This window comes from Diabrotica virgifera, chromosome 10 (assembly GCF_917563875.1).
Source record: "Diabrotica virgifera virgifera chromosome 10, PGI_DIABVI_V3a".
NCBI lineage: Eukaryota > Metazoa > Arthropoda > Insecta > Coleoptera > Chrysomelidae > Diabrotica > Diabrotica virgifera.
In genome coordinates, this window is record NC_065452.1 from 61,755,739 (window position 1) to 61,778,980 (window position 23,242).

Genomic DNA, 23,242 nt, shown 5'->3' on the forward strand with positions numbered 1-23,242 from the left:
TTCATCCATTTTTTGTTGTGTTTCTCTTTGATTGTCATCCAGTTTTTGTGACTGGAGTTGCATCAGTTGTAATAGTTTATCTATTCCTGATAATTCTTGATTTTCTGATGCCATGATTGTCGTGTCTAAAATATCTTCTTGGTCTGAATGTTCTTTTTGTTTTTTGTTGTCTTTGCTTTGGCTTCTTGTCACAGACATTTGTTTTCAAGAAGTACTGTCCCCGCCAAATATGAAATTTTACTAGTATGTTACCAAGACAACTTTTTCTCACCCAAATATTATAAATTGTCAATAAATATATGAAATGTAAATATCGTAAAAATAAAATATTAAATCAGTTATGTAAAATTTGTACCTAAAGAGATCTAAAATTTTATGTTATCAAATGTAAGTGTCTCACTTTTTACCACAGGCATATAAATTTTCAAATACCGGCTTTACTCTTTCTATCCTTCAAATTTGCCACTAGAAATACTTTACAATGCTTTCCACGTTGGACGACAGTTGATGTGATCTTGATTATTGATATGAGATAATATTTTTGATGTCATTTAATTTAATCAATGCATTAATAATAATCTAATTAATTTACCAGATCACATATCAATATGTTTTCAATCTCAGGGCTTTTTATAAAATTAATTACTTACATACGTGGCTTCTAAGTATTTCTCAATGGTTCCTAATCGGGATAGGAAAGAAAAGAGTAAAATAATAACACATATGGGTTACAATTGTAATCAAAATATTGTTTATTTTATTTAAATGGCAATCACTGCTTAATATTTGCTATATCTTATTATTCTTAAACATAACATTTACACATGGGAATCTTATTTCCTTTTGGTTTCCAATTGAAAGTTTTTATTAACATTTAACTATTATGATTTATTAGCAACAATTCTATTTAAGTTTGATGAAGCTTTTCTGATATTATTGATTATGTTTCTTCAATTTTAAATGTGGTATTTAATACGAAAAACCCATACATTCATGTCCAAACAAATGAGACTGACCTTTTTCTGGTGAACTGAGAATGTCTTCACACAAGACCCGTTTCCTGCTATCCTTGGCTGCGATCAAAACCTCGTCCTGGCTTCCAGTAATGTTCTCCTTTGAAACTAGCTCGTATAGCTCTCGTTTCCTGCTTCTGTCGTGATGCTGTGTTCTACCTCTTTCGAAACTGCAATCAGCTACCGGGAACTCTTGGCTCAAGGAGGTTCTTTTACTCTCAACCTGGCCTACCTCTCGTTCCACGATAGATACTCCACACTCACGGAACTACACCGGCTTTCTCACTCTCCGTACACTACCGTCTACTACTGGACTTCACTTCTCGACAGCTCAAAACATTCTGATCTCTATTTGTCATTGATTCCCCTACTTTCTAAATATCCCTTCCAGATTCACAAATCAAACTTCCACCACCAACTCTCATTCGCAGTATTCCTCAAAACCAATTTTTAATCTTTCTAAATATGCTTAATGGATTTCAAAAGAAAAATAGTTAATTCCCATTCTAAAATTACTTTCTACTAATTACAAAATTTAATGATCTATTATCTACTTCCACTAAGTCTTATTTAGCATCGGCTAATGATCGAACCTTCCGCGAACAACGATAATGACCTATTATCGATTTCACTTGAGTTTTGTTTAATCACTTCTTAAAATTAAATATAACAATTTGTTGTATACAGGTTGTTCTAAATTTATATGCCCGTGGTTGAGAAAATTGAAAATATTTTATATTAAATTGAATTCTGTTTATAATTATCAAAATTTAATTTTCATATCAAATAGAAATATAACAATATATATATATATATATATATATATATATATATATATATATATCATCTCCTTTATTATGTATGGGTATTATAACGCTTCCATTCCATTATCTAGGCATTTTCTGTTGTTTCCATACTTTTACACTGTATTACATTGTATCAATAACATTTTTGAGAAATTCAGACCAGAAAACTGTGAATATAAGTAACTATAAATTAATAAGGCTCCTATTATATGTAATTAAATAAGGCTCCTATTATATGTAATTAAATAAGGCTCCTTAAATGTTGCGTGTACTCAGTCCTTCTATACGGAGTAGAAACGTGGACATTGAAGTCAAATACTCTATCGAAACTTCAGGCTTTTGAGCTGTGGTTATACAGAGGGATCCTGAAAATACCATGGACAGACAAAGTCGCCAATAAAGAAGTACTACGGAGGATGAACACAACCGCTGATTTAGTCACCATCGTGAAGGGTCATACACTGCAGTACTTGTGACATATAATGAGAACTCAAGGCAGATACGAGCTACTTCAATGCATTTTACAAGGTAAAATTGAAGAAAAAAGGCCCCCAGGACGAAGAAGAATATCCTGGCTTGCTAACCTGAGAGCATAGTATAGAAAGACCTCAACACAACTATTCCGCATAGCAACCAACAAAGTTATCATAGCCCGAATGATCGCCAACATTCGAAACGGACAGGCAACCTAAGAAGAAGATAAATTAATGTTGTATAACGGAACAGATTTAACTGAAACCCTCAAGGTCACTTGCGCCGCACCAACAAACGTCTGTCGTGTCTTTTCCTCGCGATTGCAGAAAAATGGGTTTTACTGTACAAATTTCTTGTTTGCTTTTAAAAAAACCTTTAGGATAGGATTTAAATAGATAGTGTTCGTAACAAATTAACTAGAATTAAATACTCTTTAATTATTATGATTGTGATTATTTCTATCCCGTTTGACTGCAGTATAATTCGGAAATATTAAACTTTGTTTATAATGGAATTGTTAAATAATGACTATTATGCAGTTGAAGTGATTAAAGCCATACCCAATTTAAATTTCACAGCTAATTCCAATTATGATATTTCTGGATAGTTCGATGCAAAATTGCGCTTAAGCGTTTTTAATCAGTTAAAGAGAATGTGCGGGAAATAAATCAAATAAAATCATAAATTAATCCAGAAAACAATTTAAAAATTTTAGAAAAATTTTTGAAGGGAATATTTCTTTTAAGTGGGGTTACGTTCTGAAGATGTGCCTGATCAATTGGAAACACTTTCCACTTAAGCCAATAAAATAGATTTGAAAATTAATATTAATAAAACCAAATCCACGAAAATTGTATTTATCTTGGAGGTGTCATAACAGAAACCGGAAGTACAGAAGACGATATTCGTATGAGGATGCGAAAAGCATTCAGTATCCTTGGCACTATTTAGAGGTATGGCCAGTATATTACAAAAACAAAGATCTGAATATTCCAGGTAAATGTTCTAGTCCATGGATGTGAACTCTGGAAAATAATAAAAACCCTCACAGATAAATTTAGCAGGTCTTTGTTAACAAATGTCTACTAAGAATTGTTCGTATTTTCTGATTTAACATCATCAGAAACGAAGATCTGCTACACCTTTTCGAACAAAAGGCATAAAATAAAGAAAATTAAATAAAGTCCAGAAAGTGGGATTGGATCGGTCACATACTGCGAAAAAATAGCTCCTGTATTGCAAAGACGTATGGACGGATACCCTAGAGCGAATTCCCAAGTAAGGAAAAAGAGAACCCTTAGCACGAAACTGGAGGAGATCCATCGTGTACGATATAAGAGGTCAAGGAAAGTCTTGGTATAAGGTGAAAGCCTCAGCTCAAAATAGAAACCGTTGGTTTCTATGGCGCGTTTTCACTTAAGCCTGTGCTCCGCTTAGGAGTTAAGAACCTTGTGGTTGCCGGGGGTTCCACGATCCAAAGAAGGATATCAAATATAATATAATTACACCAATTTGGATACCTATATTAGTACATAAGGACAGGGATTCAGCTTGAATAAAAAGACGGTTGGCTGCTTCCTTTTTTCTAGTTTCCTTTCTTGAACCTTTCTAGACATTCTTGAACTTTAATTTCCTTTCCATAGTCCAACTCAATAATGAAATCCCAATTCTCAGCCTTGTGCTTCTTCTTAGGGTGCCTGTCCGTTCCGAACGTTGGCGATCATTTTGGCTATGATGACTTTGTTGGTTGCTATGCGGAATAGTTGTGTTGAGGTCTTTCTATACCATGCTCTCAGGTTAGCAAGCCAGGATATTCTTCTTCGTCTTGAGGCTCTTTTTCCTTCAATTTTACCTTGTAAAATGCATTGGAGTAGCTCGTATCTGTCTTGACTTCTCATTATGTCCCAACTACTGCAGCTTACGGCCCTTCACGATGTTGACTAAATCTGCGGTTGTGTTCATCCTCCATAGTAGGTACTTTTTCATTGGTGACTTTGTCTGTCCATGATATCTTCACGATCCTTCTGTACAACCATAGCTCAAAAGCCTGAAGTTTCGCTAGAGTTTTCGCCTTCAATGTCCACGTTTCTACTCCGTATAGAAGCACTGAGTACACCTAACATTCAAGGAGCCTTATTTTTGTTTCTAGTTTCAGCCTTGTTAGATATCTGTATTGAGTTTCTTTGGAGAATCGTTACTTGCTTGGTCTATGTTATTTCTTGGGAGTTATCATTTTCATCGCTTTATTCATTATTTTCCAGCATTTAGAGCATCTCTTGTTCTGTAAGCTAACTGCCATTGGCGACTAGAATTTCAATATCACTTGACTACAGATTTTCAATATCTTCTCTATAAATTTTATGCATCACTTATAGAATATCATTGACTTCCACTGTTTTATTTAGCACTGATGAAGTTACACCAACAATTTTTGACCATAGGTTTTTTCAACACTCGTTTACAGTTGATTGACGTATTCCATAAGTGGCTTTTTTAGTTATACAGTGAGTAGTATTAAATATGGTATCTAATTGTCAGCAATGGTTAATAAAGATGTAGTTCCATTTAATCGAAGATACGGATGAGTGTACCCCTTGGGAAACTACTTTAAAAACTGTTCCGGTTTGTAACTCTCACTTTCTATGAGTTCTACAAGTACTTATTGGCTGTGTCTTGATTTCCTGATACTAATTATCCCACGATTTTAATATTATGTAAAAAAACTCTATTTTAAATATTTCGAACAATTCTTTATTCGCTTGGAAAGTTTTCTAAGACTTTATTTTTCAAAACAAAGAAATTTCTATAACAAAGAAATAATTCAAAGCAGGAAACTTTTAACAATGGAAACTATCAGCGCTACAACCTAATTAACTGGAAATTAGGCTAGAGTAATAAGGTAAAAATATACCCTGTTCGTGACACTTTAACAGCAAGGGCACTGAAGTGTTTTTTCGACAGGTAATACCTATAAGAACATAAGCCGCAGAAAATATGGAATACATAAAATAAGCCGCAGAACATTTTCAAAGGCACAAAAGGCCCTTTTATCCAATAGAACTACCCAGAAGGGGATTTGATAGTTCCTTAGAATGGATAATGTGAATGGTTATATAGTTATGACATCCAGTTCAATGTCCTTTCGTCTAATTTAGTTGAAAACGTGTTATAGTAGGGCGTGGCACGCAAAAACCTGATGGTTCCTTTGTGATGAGATGCCGGTTCCTGAAGACCTTGTATGCGTACTACTAATGAGTACCTAATAAGGAATAATAAGTGTTTTCCCATTCCCGTTCCCGTTGTATGCAGTGAAAATAACCAACCAGTCAATCTTATGAAAAATTAACCCTTGATGTGTGATTGGAATTTTAAAGTGGTGGAGTTGGAGTTTTAGTTTTGTGTAGTTTTTCTTCTCAAGGTAACATTCTCTTTATTACGAATAAAAGAAAGGAAAATTTGACAATTTTTTCCTTAAGAAAATAAATTCAAGTTTGAAAGTTTTAGAGTATCATGAATATTGCATTCATAATTTTTGTCTATTTTTGATTGCAATTTTTCGTCATAAAAAGTAAAATCAACATAATTTTTTTAAATTATTATTTTAATTAAATTCTCCATTGTAATTTGCAAGTGACAAGTGACAGCCGTCATTTTGATAATGTGTCAAAACTTTGTAAATAAACATCTGATCGTTTTGAAATATTAAAATTTAATACTTAACATTTAATGTTTCTCTCAAAGTGTTGATAAAATAAACCATATTCCCCAAAATTGAGGAAAGATTGCATCAAATATCAAATATCATTTCAACTCACCATAGTATTAAAAACGTAATTATTCATTTTCTGTTTTAAATCTAAAGGTGTAGAAAGACCCTTGTAACTATTTTAAAGAGGGTACTTAATGAGCCTATAAAAATAAATAAACTCACTAGTTAACAATTTTAGAGTTTTATTCAAACTTTAGACAGGAATCCCAATGAAAATATAACTAACCATTACCAAAATTTTAGTTTAATAAAAAAGCAAGAAGAACCCCAAGTAAGTTTCCCAGAAGTTCTTGAAAAAGGCGCTCTTTATAAATGTTATCAGGAACTTAGTAAGTCTTTGTCATTATCAGCATTTAGCACTCCCCATTCCCAAACCTCCTTAACGAACCTGCGAAATCCATGCTCTCCAACCAAAACACGAGCAGTCGTACGCAACCATAGCATTGGGGTTCATCATTGTTCTCTCACTATAGACCCTCTTTCCCTTTACTAGTTCCCATAGTTCTCAAAACCCTTCAGAGGAAATATTCAATTTGCTACAACTCACACTACTTTTTACAATAGCTATTACGAAATTAATTTTTTTGCAATTTCAACCTTTTTTCGAAATTATATTAACAGTAAATTTGTATATTAACCTTTATAATTTATAATACGTCATTTTAAAGCTTTTTCCATCCTCTCGAAGATTTTGATACCAGCAAAAACCATAAGTTTCACTGTTTTTAATTGATTTGAAAAAAAAAAGGAAAAATGCCACTTTTTGACACTAAATTGTTTATAAACAAAAATGGCCACCAGATCCTACGCAGGAAATAGTTACAATTTGTTCTTATATGTAGGTATTTTCTATCGAAAAAACGCTTCAGTACCCTGGCTGTTGAAGAGTCATGGAAAAAACCTTATTATCCTGGACTAAAACTATTCCATACATATTTGTATAGATCTAAATTTGGAATATAGAATGAACATTTTTCGAAAGAAAATTTTCTTTTAGAATTAAGTTCCTTTTTATGCACAGGATAAATTATTCAGTCTTAAACAAAAAGAAAAGTAGGGTCACATCCTTGAACTGGCATAAATTCATTGAATTGTATTAGTTTGACAAGATGTACGAGTAGGGTTAATGATTGGGAAAGCACGTACCAGTATTGATCTGTTTCGGTAGTATGAACGGTTTACAAAATGCATCTGTAGAGGACTTATTCTGTATTAAGTTAAGTGCGCGGATTCTGGAAAATTTATCAGGGCTTTTGAAGCCAGTTATGTTTGCCAGTTTATCTTTGTCAATTTACGCTATTTATTATAAAAATTTGATTGTTTGCAAAAATCGATTGTTGTGTTTGCTATTCAGGAGAAAAATATGAAGGTATTTATGTAATATATACAGGGTGAGGCAAATAAAGGGCCTATTAGAAATATCTCGAGAACTAAAGGCAACAGAATCATGAAAATTTTAATTAAGGGGTTTTGATGAGTCATCTATTTAATGAAAATATTTTCATCTATTTGCCACTTCCGGTTATACCGGAAGTTGCTTATAACTTCGTTTTTTTTTAAATGGGACACCCTATATATTTTTACATTTTTGAATTATCTTCGATGTCTTCTTTCTTAAAATATGAGGTTGTGTAATGTTATACAGGGTATTTTAAAAGATAATTACGTTTTTTTTATTAATTTCGTAGCAATATTCACACCCTGTAGAATTATAGTAGTTTGGCATCTAAAACTCTACTTACGTTCAAATGATTTTTAATATAGTCTACTATTGTTAAGAATCATTAGTATAGCTAAATTTTTAATTTGAGTATACAGGGTTGGTCGAAACTCGGAATGAGTATTTTCTGAGTTTTCTTAAATGGAACACCCTGTATTTTAGTATTGTAATGAAATGATATTTTATGGTACTTTTTTATTTCTTAAGCATTCCCTATACCTAACTGATTTAATTTGTGCTTAATTGTTAATCGCACCAACAATCTTAACTACGTAGGTATTTTGATAGATAAACCATTATTGGTAATTTTAAGGATTAGTCTGGATTAATATGTATTTATTTCTGAAAAATTATATGTGATTGAATTTTTTCACGGCCAACCTAATAAAATTTTACGTATTTTTTGTTGCAATTAATATTTAGCTTGAATCACCAATAACTCACAAATTAAAGCAATTAGGTATAGGGAATACTTATAAAATAAAAAAGTACCATGAAATATAATTTCATTACAATACTAAAATACAGGGTGTTCCGTTTAAGAAAATTCAGAAAATATTCATTCCGAGTTTCGACCAACCCTGTTTACTAAAATTTTAAAATTAGTTATACTAATGATTCTTAACAATAGTAGACTATATTAAAAATCACTTGAACGTAAGCAGAGTTTTTAATGTCATACTATTACAATTCTACAGGGTGTGAATATTACTACGAAATTAATAAAAAAACGTAATTATCTTTTAAAATACCCTGTATAACATTACACAACCTCATATTTTAAGAAAGAAGACATCGAAGAGAATTCAAAAATGTAAAAATATACAGGGTGTCCCATTTAAAAAAACGAAGTTATAAGCAACTTCCGGTATAACCGGAAGTTGCAAAGAGATAAAAATATTTTCATTTAATAGATCATCCTTAAAAACCCCTTCATTCCAATTTTCATGATTCTGTTGCCTTTAGTTCTCGAGATATTTCTAATAGGCCAGTTATCTGCCTCACCCTATATACAGGGTGTAACAAAAATACAGGTCATAAATTTAATCACATATTCTGGGTCCAAAAATAATTCGATTGAACCTAACTTACTTTAGTACAAATGTGCACATAAAAAAAGTTACAGCCCTTTTAAATTACAAAATGAAAATCGATTTTTTCGAATGTATCGAAAACTATTGGAGATTTTTTATTGAAAATGGACATGTATCATTCTTATGACAGGAACATCTTAAAAAAAATTATAGTGAAATTTGTGCACCCCATAAAAATTTTATGGGGGTTTTGTTCCCTTAAACCCCCCAAACTTTTTTGTACGTTCCAATTATTATTGTGGTACCATTAGTTAAACTCACTGTTTTTAAAACTTTTTTGCCTCTTAGCATTTTTTCGATAAGGCAGTTTTTATCGAGTTGCGGCTTCTTTTTTAATATGTTTACATAAAAATTTTATGGGGGTTTTGTTCTTTTACACCCCCCAAATATTTGTGTACGTTCCAATTAAACTATTACTGCGGTACCATTAATTAAACACAATGTTTCTAAAACTTTTTTGTCTCTTAGTATTTTTTCGATAAGGTACCTTTTATCAAGATGTGGCTTCTTTTTTATGGCGGTATCATCTTCAGAAAAAATTATAGTGAAATTTGGACACCCCATAAAAATTTTATGGGGGTTTCTTCCTTTAAACCCCCCCAAACTTTTGTGTACGTTCCAATTCAATTATTATTGTAGTACCATTAGTTAAACACAATATTTTTAACTTTTTTGCCTCTTAGTACTTTTTCGAAAAGTCAGTTTTTATCGAGATATTTTGAATATTTGTCAAATCCACCACATATTTGTATATGGTTAAGTACGATTATGAAGACTTGGTAATAATATGAACATTTATTTATGATTTACATTTTTAGGGATATTTTGAACCATATTAAAAAAGAAGTCACATCTCAATAAAAGGTGCCTTTTCGAAAAAATACAAAGAGGCTAAAAAGTTTTAAAAACAGTGTGTTTAACTAATGGTACCGCAGTAATATTTTAATTGGAACGTACACAAACATTTGGGGGGTTTAAAAGAACAAAAACCCCATAAAATTTTTATGTAAGCATATTGAAAAATAAGCCTCAACTCGATAAAAACTGCCTTATCGAAAAAATACTAAGAGGCAAAAAAGTTTTAATAATATCGAATTTAACTAATGGTACCACAATAATAATTTAATTAAGACGTACACAAAAGTTTGGGCGGGTTTAAGGGAACAAAATCCCCATAAAATTTTTATGGGGTGCACAAATTTCACTATAATTTTTCTTTAAGATTTTCCTGCCATAATAATGCCACATGTCCATTTTCAATAAAAATTCTCCAATAGTTTTCGATATATTGAAAAAAATCGATTTTCATTTTGTAATTTCAAAGGGCTGTAACTTTTTTGTGTGCACATTTGTACTAAGGTAAGTTAGGTTCATTCGAAATATTTTTAGTCCCAGAATATGTGATTTAATTTATGACCTGTATTTTTGTTACACCCTGTATATACGGGGTGGGCCAAATGTCTGGAAAAGCCTAATTATCTCTTAAATTCTTCTTCTTCTCATAGCACTAAAACCCGAGGTGGGTCTTGGCTGAATGCACAGCTCGCTTCTATCTCGTACGTGGGTAGCCCCATTGTTCCTCAATCTGACCATATATTATTATCTCTCCATCGCATTCATGGACGTCCTAAGGGCCTTGTTTATGGGGGAGCTTCCTCCCAGATTAACTTGGTAAGGCTGTTATTAGGGATCTATGGACATTGCCATATTAGACATTGGAATTGAATCTGTTTGACCTCGGCCTTTGTTCTCATTCGGTATTGGTTTCTATTCGGGTCGTAATAAGGTACAAAGATTCTTCTAAGGGTTTTCCTCTCAAAACATCTAAGTTTTCTTTTAATTGCTTTGGTCACAGTTCACGTCTCACATCCATGCATGAACACCGGTTTAATCACTGTTTTACATACTGTGGTTTTATCTTTTGAAGGATGGTTGGAATTATATAAAACTGGGATACGGAATTCACCTATTTTGAAATATGTTGATTTGAAATTTAATGTTTGTAACATTGCAAGATTTACAAAGATGTTTCAAGCCGGCAACATATTATGTTTTTATGTCCTACAAAACCTTATAAAATCGAAACAATTAACAATACGTACAAAGATGCAAGTACATAAAACATTCATACGACCCGTATTTGTATAAAAGCGAAACGTGGACAATAACAAAGGCGAACTAGGAGAGATTACGTGTTTGGGAAAGAAAAATCCTAAGGAATAAACTCTACCCAGACGCCATCATAAAAGACATGAAGTCCAGAAGACCCGAAGGGACAGGATACCTCAGAAGACATTCTGGCCAAAGAACAGTAAGGCTGGTATGAGATGAGGTCCCAACTGGAAGAAGACCACACGGACGTCCTGGACTCCGGTAGCGAGATAATTATAGCAGGAGACCTGAAAGATATGGGCGTAGAGAATTGGATAGAGATTGCTCAAGACAGAGAAAAGTGGAAGCATATTGTCGAGTCGGCTAAAACCCACGAAGGGTTGTAATAAACGCCACGGAGTAAAAGGAGGCAGTGTACTAGGACTAGGCTCAGTATTCTATCTATTGTATACTAGCGATATCACTGACATTTAACATTATACAACGACTTCCTTCGCTAATGACATTAAGTTGGAAAAAGTCTTAACGAAGCTGCTTAAACATTACAACTGTCTATTGATGAAACCAGCACCTGGACTAGGAGAGGGCTTGTAAAGACGAATGAAATAAAATCTGTTAATAAAAAGATAACTATTGACTTGACATTATATAGAATGCTTACATTCCTTATCCAAACATAGCAAAGTATTTAATCACCCTTAATTCGAGAGAGCACTGGAAATCTCAATCCAACAAGAAAAGTGAAGAACTTGTAATTACACATAAAAAAGTATTTGTTACTAGGCCAAAGTTCAAAGGTAACAACATAGTAATCTGCTATTGTATAGACAAATATTGAAGCCTATCTGGACATATGGAAAGACTTTGGCACTAGGCCAGCAAGACCAACATAGATATGATAATATATATAAAATGGGGCAAACATGTAAAATTCAAATTGAAGCATTAAATTATTATAGTAATCAAACGACTTTTTTGCAGTGATATTCGATTGACGTATTTAAAAATTGTATTACGTTTATACAATGTGTATATTTAAAAAAAGGTAGTGGATAGGTAGCCGGTACCGGTGACTTGTTCTGTAGCCGGTAGTTGCTTATTATTGGTCTAAATCAAGGTCTATGTTTAGTTTAGGTTTAGGTTATGTTTCTGTTTTGCTGGTTTGCTTCGTATGCTCCTGTGTTTGTTTTGTTTAAAGTTTAAAACATTGAATATCGAATTGAATTAAAGGTTGAAAGACCAAAAGGACCAGATGTAACCATAATTGGTTTATAAAAAGAAAGATCATGAAAAGCCTATCCGATCAAGTTGAATTTAAAAAACAAATAATTTCTAATCTGTTCTAATCTTGTTTCGGTATCAATTTTAAAACTATGGTAACTTGTGAAACATGGAAATCTATACAGGATATTGTTCATACAGAAAAGCAGAGTTCTGCCTTCAGAACTGCATCAATCAGGCAAATTTGATTATCTGTGATGGGGACTAAATTTTGGTTCTGCCGGGGTACAATAATAATCATAACTATTGTTACTTTTTAAATTTTTTTAATAAAGTTTTACTTGATCTTTGAGTTAATTATTGTGCTCTGTTTTATTACTTTTTCATAAAAATTCACACTGATTGAAAATAATTATTTAAAATAAAATGCACTTTTTTTTATTTACAAACTCGCATCAGCCTGTACGGCTATTAGCGAAAATGATAGTTTTGTTAACAATAATAATAACTATAGAATACTACAATTAATTTTTATATAAACAGTTTATTGCTTTTAAGTATTGAAGGATCACTTTGGAACCGTACTTTGAGAATAGTATTTTCAAATCGTCCGGGATTCCGAACTGAGCTCTTTCCGCACTGTGTAACGGGCACTCCACTAGAAGGTGTTTTATTGTCAGAGAGGTCTCACAAGCATAACACTCCTGTTGAGGATCTCGTGTCATCAGATGACCATGCGTGAGGCGGCGCAATCGCGAGATGATCACTTGGGAAAATCAATTTGTGGAATTATCAGACCATCGTTGAAATGTTGGTTTTATCTCAAATAACTGCTTCTGGTTTTCATGCCATCTGCTATTCCATATATTAACTATTTTGCTGTGGAAATATGATTTGAGATCTGACGCTGGAGTTGTTGGATAGATTTCTATAGTTGCGTCCTCTAAGGGTTCTCGAGCATGTTTATCTGCCAGTTCATTTCCAGCGATTCCAATATGAGATGGAACCCACAGGAAAGCAACATTTTTGTGATTTAGATTGTGCAATTCTTGTCTTATGAAGGGTGGGGAGAATAGATTTTAGAGATGATTTCTAAAGAATTTAAAGAGTCCGTAGTTATGAGAAAGTTCATTTGAGAACTTTTCCTAACATGACTTAAGGCTTTATATATCGCAAAGAGTTCTCCTGTTAAAATAATGTTAGTCCCCTCTAGTTTATATTTCTTTATTTCATTCTGTGCTACAAAGGCAGATGCTACACAATATTTAGTCTTTGATCCATCAGTGAATAACTGTTCGAATGAGGAAAATTGAGAAATTAAGGTTTGATATTTAGAAATAATTATATGACGATTGGTTTCTTTATTATTTTCTGACACTAGATCCATTATTAAATGAGGAGAAGATATTAGCCAAGGAGGGGGAGTTGGTATTTTGCTAGGATAGATTTTGGGAACTTTAAGGTGTAGTTCATTTATGATTCGTTTGCATTTTTCTTGAAAGGGAATGTGAGTTTTTGTATGCTGAGTACTTGAAGAGCAAATAGTTTGGTGACATTGTGAAGAGTACCGCTTCACTGCATATGAGAGTATTAATTCCTGTATTCTTAAATCTAAAGGTAGTTCACCGAGTTCGGTCTGAAGACTTATAATAGGAGTTGTTCTAAATGCACCACATATTATTCTAAGAGCGTTGTAGCGTTGTTTTGTACGATATCTAAAACTTTTAGAGTTGTTTTTGAAGAAGATGAGTAAGCTTGGCATCCATAATCAATCTTGGAACGGATCAGATTTTTATATAATGTGAGCAGAGTCCTACCGTCCGCTCCCCAGTTTGTACCAGAAAGACATTTCAAAAGGTTTAGTCTTTTTTGACATGCTGCTGAAATATATTTAATATGTTTTTTCCAGGTTAAAGCTTGATCAAATACTAGACCTAGATATTTAATTGTTTCTACATATTCGAGTCTCTGACCTCCAAATTTTAAAGTAGGTATCTCCTTTATCTGCTTTGGTCTCTTTGAAAATAGGATACAGCGAGTTTTGGATGAAGCAAATTGAAAACCACTCTTTTTAGACCAAGATATAAATTTATCGAGTAGATCTTGTAGTAATTTGACCATACTCTGTATATTGTTTCCCTTTAAGAATATTATGAGATCATCAGCATATAATCTGGCTTGAATGGGTTTATTCATTGATTTGATTATATCATTAATAGCTATAAGAGTCGGACTGATCACTGATCCCTGAGGTGTGCCATTTTCTTGATATTTCACATTAGATAGAAGACCGTTTACTTTTAGCTTGAAATTTCTATTTAGGAGAAAATTTTTAACAAAAGCGAGTATATTTTCTTGATAACCCCATGAATTTCAGTGATTTATTATTTTGTGATTCCAGGCCATATCAAATGCTTTATGAAAATCAAAATAAATTGCAATACATTTCTGGTTTTTACAGAAGGCGTTATTAATATACGTTTCTAGATCTACTAAGTTGTCGGTGGCCGATTTTAAAGGACGAAATCCAGATTGTTCGTTAATCAGATGGTTGTTTTCTTCCAGACACCACAATAAACGTTTATTTATAATTTTTTCTAAAAGCTTACACATGACACAAGTTAGAGAGACAGGACGATAAGAATCTGCTTTGTTTCGTGGTTTATTAGGTTTTAAGATAGGAATAGTTATAGAGGATTTCCATAATCTGGGAAATTCATGTTTAGTCCATATACGATTGTATATTTTTAATAAAATTTCTAAAGCTTCTTCAGGTAGGTGTTTCAGAAAGAAGCTGGAATGTCATCCGGACCTGGAGATGTGTCCGTTAAAGAATCTAACATCTCTCTTATTTCTCTGATTGTGATAAGTACATTTATAGGTTCATTATTGTTTACTATGTTGATAGGAATACTTTCTTTTTGTTCTTTATATGTTAGGAAATCTTTATCATAAATAGAATTTGAAGATATTAACTGGAATGTTTCGGCTATTTTTTCTACGATTTCTGCATGGTCTGTTGTAGATGATTTATTGTCTAATTCTAATGAATCTATTCCTTGAAATGAACTCGAGCCTGTTATCTTCTTTATGTTCCTCCAAACTTTTGATACAGGTGTGTAATTATTTATCGTTTCTACATATTTTATCCAGGATTGTCTTTTAGATCTTGTGGTAACCAGTTTGGCTCTAGCCCTACTCCTTTTAAGTTCGATTAAATTTTCTAGATTTTTGTGTCTTTTGTACTTTTGAAGAGCTTTTTTACTTAGTTTAATAGCTTCTTTACATTCTTCATTCCACCAGAGAGTAACTTTATCTCTTTCAATGAACGTTGTTTTTCCTATTGCTTTTATAGCTGCTTCGGTTATGACTTTATTGAATTGTAGAATTATTTCGTCTATTGTATTTTCTAAACAAATCATTGAAGATTCACTACGGATAATTTCTTGAAAAAGGCCCCAGTCAGCTTTGTCTAACGTCCATCTCGGATCAAGCTTAACTGGCGTAGATTTAATCAAGTGTTTTTCTATTAAAATCGGGTAGTGATCACTCCCGTATAAGTCTTTTTCTACGTACCAATTGTGATTTATTTGAAGAGTGGGTGTACAAAGTGAGATATCTATAGAAGAAAATGTCCCTGTCGATAAGTTTAAGTGGGTGCTACTACCATCGTTTAGTATTGCAAGATTTAACGTGTTCACTATATTTTCACTCTTTTTTCCGGTAGATGTAGTTTTAAAGGAACCCCAGTTAGTGTTATGTCCATTTAGATCTCCCAGTATAAATTTTGGATTAGGTACCTGATTTATTAGGTTTACAAGATGTTGTTCTTCTAGGTTATAATTTGGAGGTATATATATTACATATGTTAACTTTTTTGTTGTACCAATTTGTACAGCTACAGCTTCCAGATTTGTGCTTGGAGGAATTTCTTTGGATATTATTTGTTCTTTTACATAAATGGCAACGCCACCTGAAGCGTGACCAGCATTATCCCTCTTTTTAAAATATGAATTAAAAGATTTTAGATTCATGCAGGTGAAATCTTTAAAATTAGTTTCTTGAAGACAAATAATTTGTGGTGTGTATTTATTGAGTAACAACTGTAACATAGGTAAACGAGTTTTAAAGCTATTTAAATTCCACTGTAAAATTTTGTTATACATAAATGATTATATTTTATTAATGAGCACAAAAATTAAAAAGTGGATGAATCACTTTCAGAATCCAAATTCGTTAAATTAATTTGTAAATTAATTTGTACAGCTAATTTTTTCCTCAATTTAGTGCAGCGTTATTTTGTTGTTCTGTCTTCTAAATGTGGGTGAATTTCATCCAACATAGTGATAATAGCTACGATGTCAGAGTTATAATCCTTCGCCACCGCTACTACATCAGAGCAGCCGTAGCAATTTTCTAGTAGACTTTCAACTTGCTGACTGTTGAGGCAAAAAGGAGGCGAGTGATTATCTATATATGTTTTAGTATTGTCTGAAAACTTAATGTTTTTTTCAGGTTTTTTTTTTCTGTTTTGCTCTTTTTCTTATTTTGTGTTATAGTTGGGGTTGCGAATTGGACATCCTAAGAAATAGGAGAAGAAACAGCAGAAGCGGTACGTTTTTGTGAGTTATTTTGTGTTGAGGGATGATCGGACTTTGTATTGTCCACCAAAATATTTTTGTTTATCTCAAGATTCATAGGGGTATTAAAAGTTTGAGAGAGGGGTGAGTTTGATAGTTCTGGATTTTGTGTCGTAGATAGCTTAGACATATCAAGGGGTACGTTTTGTTTTATTAGTGAACTGTGGTCTTTGATGGGTTGTGTATTATTGGAAGAAGAAGCGGTAGTGGTGTCAGAAATAAAAAGTGCTGAATTCTGGGCCTGAGTTATGTTGTCTGATTGATTATTGCTTCCTGTAGGTATTATACTCATAGGTGGTGGAAATGAGGCAGTGCATTGTAAAGCATTGTGTCCTGCCTGCTTGCATTTGAAACAGTTGTGGCTAGGGAGCGGATTTATATGCAATCAATTTTGATGAAATATGCGCATATATATGCGGTAAAAAATTACGAAATATGCGCAAGATATGCACAAAAATTCAAAAAATGCGCATTTCGAGAAACCACAAATTTTCTGTTCTATTCTATTCTAGGGGGTTCTTTTATAGGGGGGTGACAATCTTATTTATTATCTTTCAAATAAAATCATTTTTTATATATGCAATTTATTCACGGTTTTTATAAAAACTGCTACCAATAGTTACCTATTTAAAATAAAACAACAATATCACTATAAATTATCTTCGATTATAATTCACTACAATGTGTTTTTCCAAATTCTTTACGAGGAAACATATTCTTTGATCAGATAAAATATTTTATAACTTGAAAAACTCCTTTCAAATCAGTAGAAGTAATTAGGGCGTATTTAAAATAACTTGTTAATTTCCGTTAGAAAATCGTAAAACTATGGTTAAAGGTGTAAATTCTCTTAACAATAGAGGATTTAAAAGAATTACAGAATTATAGGTATTACCTACTAAATATAATAAAAGTAAATAAAATTCGGATTTCCGGGTAAACCATCCTTCATCACTACAACCTACAATCATTTTATAATGGCGTACCAATGGCGTACTATAAGCACTAGTAAGTACTTTGTGTAAAGATCGGGTATTTTCTAAGAAAAAATGAAAGGCAGTAAATGAGCCGTCTCTCTTTAGGTAGTTCTCGAATTAATATACAGGGTGGTTCATCTTATTCGCCTCGGTCTCTGTACGGAAAACCACTTGATATTTTAAAAAAATTTCTTCACAGAAATATACACGGCCTTTAATACTACAATCTAAAAATTATGTGAATTATACAGGGTGCTCCAAGAAAGAGTGGTATATCAAAGTTATATTTTTTCTTATGGAATGCCCTATATCTGATGACATTATTGAATTAACCTTAAAAAATAAGCTATACTTTCATAAGGGTTCCCTATACCTAAATACAGGGTGTTTTGATTTATTTAGATTTTTATAAAAATGTAAGGTTTTAGAAAAAAATAAATATTTACGAATCTAAGAAGCAGTAACAAATTATTTCTTGGATCTTAATAACAGACTATTTAGCATACTTAAACAGATGCTTATTGTAACAAAATTTCTTACAGGGTGGTCAAAATATGAGATTGTTCTATTAACAAATTCAAGCTGTAATAACTTACTTATTTTAAATAGAACACCCTGTGTCTTACTAGTCTATCGCGTAGAAAATTTACTTAGCTTTCAATTTGTATTAGGGTTTCCTATACCTATTTTTTACAGGGTGGTCAAAATATTAGATTGTTCTATTAACAAATTCAAGCTGTAATAACTTACTTATTTTAAATGGAACACCCTGTATCTTATTAGTCTATTGCGTATAAAATTTACTTAGCTTTTAATTCTTATTAGGGTTTCCTATACCTATCTCCCTTCATTTTTTAAATATTTAAAGATTTCCTAATTTGTAAACTTTAAAAATTAGAATTAAATACCTATGTCGTGGTTATGTACAACATATCATCAACACCGCCAATATACTTAAATATCAGATAGTTTCATTAATAAAATTTACATTATTATCATTTAATCACACAGAGTGTTCTTACTTTAAATGACAAACTCGATATTCTATTCTTTATAATGGAAGATATTTAAAATCTCTAAAATTCCATGTAAATATTCTCAATACACATGTTATTCTTTAAATATAAATTCCATGTTATTCTGTAAATACCCATTTTTACATATTTTTGTACAATAGGCTCGTTTTCGTCAAAGTAGCCATTACATTTAATTGTTTGTAATTGCGATTCAAAGATTCAAACAAAAAGTGGTGTTCTTAAATTTACTTAATAACCGTTGGGTTAAGATATGGAAAATATTTATACGGAATGAAATATAATTTAAATATCTTCCAGAATACGGCATCTAATATAGGGTATGCAGTTTAATATAAACATATTATTCAATGTCACATGTAGGCCAAAATCAACTAAAATAATACAACACTCTGTGTGCTTACATGATAACAATGAAAATTTTATTAATGACAGTATCTTGTCTAAGTATATTGCCGATGTTGGTGATGTGTTGTACATAAACACGACATAGGTACTTAATTCTAATTTTTAAAACTTACAAATTAGGAAATCTTTAAATATTTAAAAAATGAAGGGAGATAGGTATAGGAAACCCTAATAAGAATTGAAAGCTAAGTAAATTTTCTACGCGATAGACTAGTAAGATACAGTGTGTTCCATTTAAAATAAGTAAGTTATTACAGCTTGAATTTGTTAATAGAACAATCTAATATTTTGACCACCCTGTAAAAAGATAGGTATAGGAAACCCTAATAAGAATTGAAAGCTAAGTATATTTTCTGCGCGATAGACTAGTAAGATATAGTGTTCTATTTGAAATAAGTGAGTTATTACAGCTTGAATTTGTTAATAGAACAATCTAATATTTTGACCACCCTGTAAAAAGATAGGTATAGGAAACCCTAATACAAATTGAAAGCCAATTAAATTTTCTACGCGATAGACTAGTAAGATACAGGGTGTTCCATTTAAAATAAGTAAGTTATTACAGCTTGAATTTGTTAATAGAATAATCTCATATTTTGACCACCCTGTAAGAAATTTTGTTGCAATAAGCATCTGTTTAAGTATGCTAAATAGTCTATTGTTAAGATCCAAGAAAGAATTTGTTACTGCTTCTTAGATTCGTAGATATTTATTTTTTTCTAAAACCTTACATTTTTATAAAAATCGAAATAAATCAAAACACCCTGTATTTAGGTATAGGGAACCCTTATGAAAGTATAACTTATTTTTTAAGGTCAATTTAATAATGTTATCAGATATAGGGCATTCCATAAGAAAAAATATAACTTTGATATACCACTCTTTTTTGGAACACCCTGTATAATTCACATTATTTTTAGGTTGTAGTATTAAAGACCCTGTATATTTCTGTGAAGAAATTTTTTTAAAATATCAAGTGGTTTTCCGTACAGAGACCGAGGCGAATAAGATGAAGCACCCTGTATATGAAGGGCTTAATGTGAAACAATGACAAGCCTAAAAAAGGTAAAAGTGAGATATTTGACTTTAAATGTTAAAAAGAATATTAAAAAATCCAGTAAAAAACAACTTTTATTGTTTTAGTTTAGATATTTCGATGCATCATGCCCTATGAGATCATAGTTGACAACAATATTAATAAAATTACTTGAAACTCGAGAAATAACAGCATTTATTTAAAAAAATGTGGCATGTTACATTATTCCATTAATAATAAATACCCAAATTTTAGATATATGTAGATTCAGAATTTTCTATTATTGACTGAGTTCGTGGTGGCTTCAACCCTATACGTGTTAAACAGTGTTTATTTCTTTGTCTCCATCAACTTGTTATTTTTGACGGGTGTGTTTGGTTTTGTCCTTTTTATTGACGGACCTTGTTCATTATCCTACAACCAAATGCAATAATATAACAAGCCACGTCATAAGCCACTACATTAATCTTGATATAGTAATAATGTGACAAGCCACATTTAGGAAAAAATTACATATCGCTGTGTTTTCATTACTTGGGTCACTTCTAGATTGTACCGGGTGTCCCAATAAGAATGGTACTCGGCCATATCTCAGGAACCGTTTATAGTACAGCTTTGGGAAAAAAAATGTATAACAAAAGTTGACTCGAGAATATCCTGGAAATTATTTTCATAATTGTAAGTCCACCCCTAGAGGGCGTAATTGGATATCAAAAATTAAAAAATCGAAATTTTACAAAATTTGTCTAATGAAAGGGCACTGGAAATCCGATTATCGTATTCTTCATAAAATTATGCGCATATTTTATTTCACAAGTTTAAGTCTACCTGTGCAAATAAGAGGTGGGGGTGAGTGGGAACCTTGTTATGAAAAAATCGCTGTAAGTCCGGTTCTGCTTAATCGATTTTTGCAAACTTGGTCTTGTTGAAAATAGCTCTTTTTCGTCAATGTAATAGTTATAATTTGGAAACAGCCTATTACGTAATATGCCGGCTAGGAGGCGCTATTTATTTTCTTTTTAGAAATCTAGGTTTCTTTGGAAAATATCGAATACAAGTATGTATTTTTTTCCTGTAATACAAAATTAGACCATATTAGCAACAGAATACCGAAAACCGCCTGTCGATACCTTTTTTCTATCTCGAGATATCTTAAGAAACGTGTAAATTTTCAACATAACTGTTGCTGTCATATAAGTGGAAATATATAGAAGCAAGTAGTGTGCTATGGAAAAAAACAAAGAAAGATTTTCCAGATGTCACCGTATATATTAAATCAAAGCAACATATGAAAAACTCTACTACTGGGGTGACGTCTTTGGGGATATTTAATTGCATATATTCTAGCCGCAACAGTTGCATTCCTTATGCATTCAAAGAATGTGGCTATCATGTCAAATGCTTCTTAGTTTGTAAGAATCATCTTGAATTTCACTCTGTATAAATTTTATATAAAATTTTATAGAAACAAACCGCAACAAACCATCAATGAACAAATTTTTATGTTTTACTGATTTGACACATAATTTGACACATGATGACTTTTTGAAGTTAATACTTCTACTAGTTCTATTTTTTTTCATAGCACACTATTTGTTTCCACTTTGACTTCCTTAACTTAGTTTACCGGTGACAATAACAGTTATGTATTTATCTTAGTTGGGAATAGGATAATTGATATTAAAATATAATGAAATAAAAATTAAAAATTTGTATAGAAAATCTGACGATTTTACATTTTCTACGATTCATCGAGAGAAAAGCAAATGCGCGGAGGCAACAATTCATAAAAATTTACATATTAACGCTATTTTTTGGTATTATTTTAAGTATTAAAATTAGTGTAATATTTAAATAAAAATAAAATTAAACTGTTTAAAATATATTTATTTCTTTAAAATCATAATAATAAACGTATAACTTCTTACTCGCGTACAAAGTACACACACCCCTTTTTTTGTTATATTTTATAGTGTTATTTGTCTTATTGTTGTTTTGATTCATTATATACGGTGACATCTGGACAATGTTCCTTTGTTTTTTTCCATAGCACACTACGTGCTTCTATATATTTCCACTTATATGACACATGCCACCAACAGTTATGTTTAAAATTTACACGTTTCTTAAGATATCTGGAGATAGAAAAAAGATATCGACAGGCGGTTTTCGGTATTCTGTTGCTAATTTGGTCTAATTTTGTATTACAGGAAAAAAAAATACATACTTGTATTTGATATTTTCCAAAGAAAACTAGATTTCTAAAAAAAATAAATAGCGCCTTCTAGCCGGCGTATTACGTAATAGGCTGTTTCTAAATTATAACTATTACATTGACGAAAAGGAGCTGTTTCAACAAGACCAAGTTTGTAAAAATCGATTAAGCAGAACCGGACTTACAGCGATTTTTTCATAACAAGGTTCCCACTCACCCCCACCCCTTATTTGCACAAGTAGACTTTAACTTGTGAAATAAAATATGCACAGAATTGTATGAAGAATACGATGATTGGATTTCTAGTGCCCTTTCATTAGGCAAATTTTGTAAAATTTCGTTTTTTTTTTAATTTTTGATATTCAATTACGCCCTCTAGCGTTGGACTTACAATTATGAAAATAATTTCCAGGCTTTTCTCGGGGCAACTTTGGTTATAAAAATTTTTTTCCCAAAGCTGTAGTATAAACGGTTCCTGAGATATGGCCGAGAGCCATTCTTATTGGGACACCCGGTACATAGTCAGGGTTCCGGTCACTGTCATCGAATGTCAAGTTTGAATGTAACTTTACTATTTTTCTTGCTAGAATCATCAGAACTCAATAATTATCCGAATGGCTTCCGCCCATGTTCGCCATTTTGATGTGGCTTGTCATTATGTCAAGTTAGGTTCGCTTTCAAGATGCAGTATAAATAAACAAACCAAGACACGTTAAATGCCAC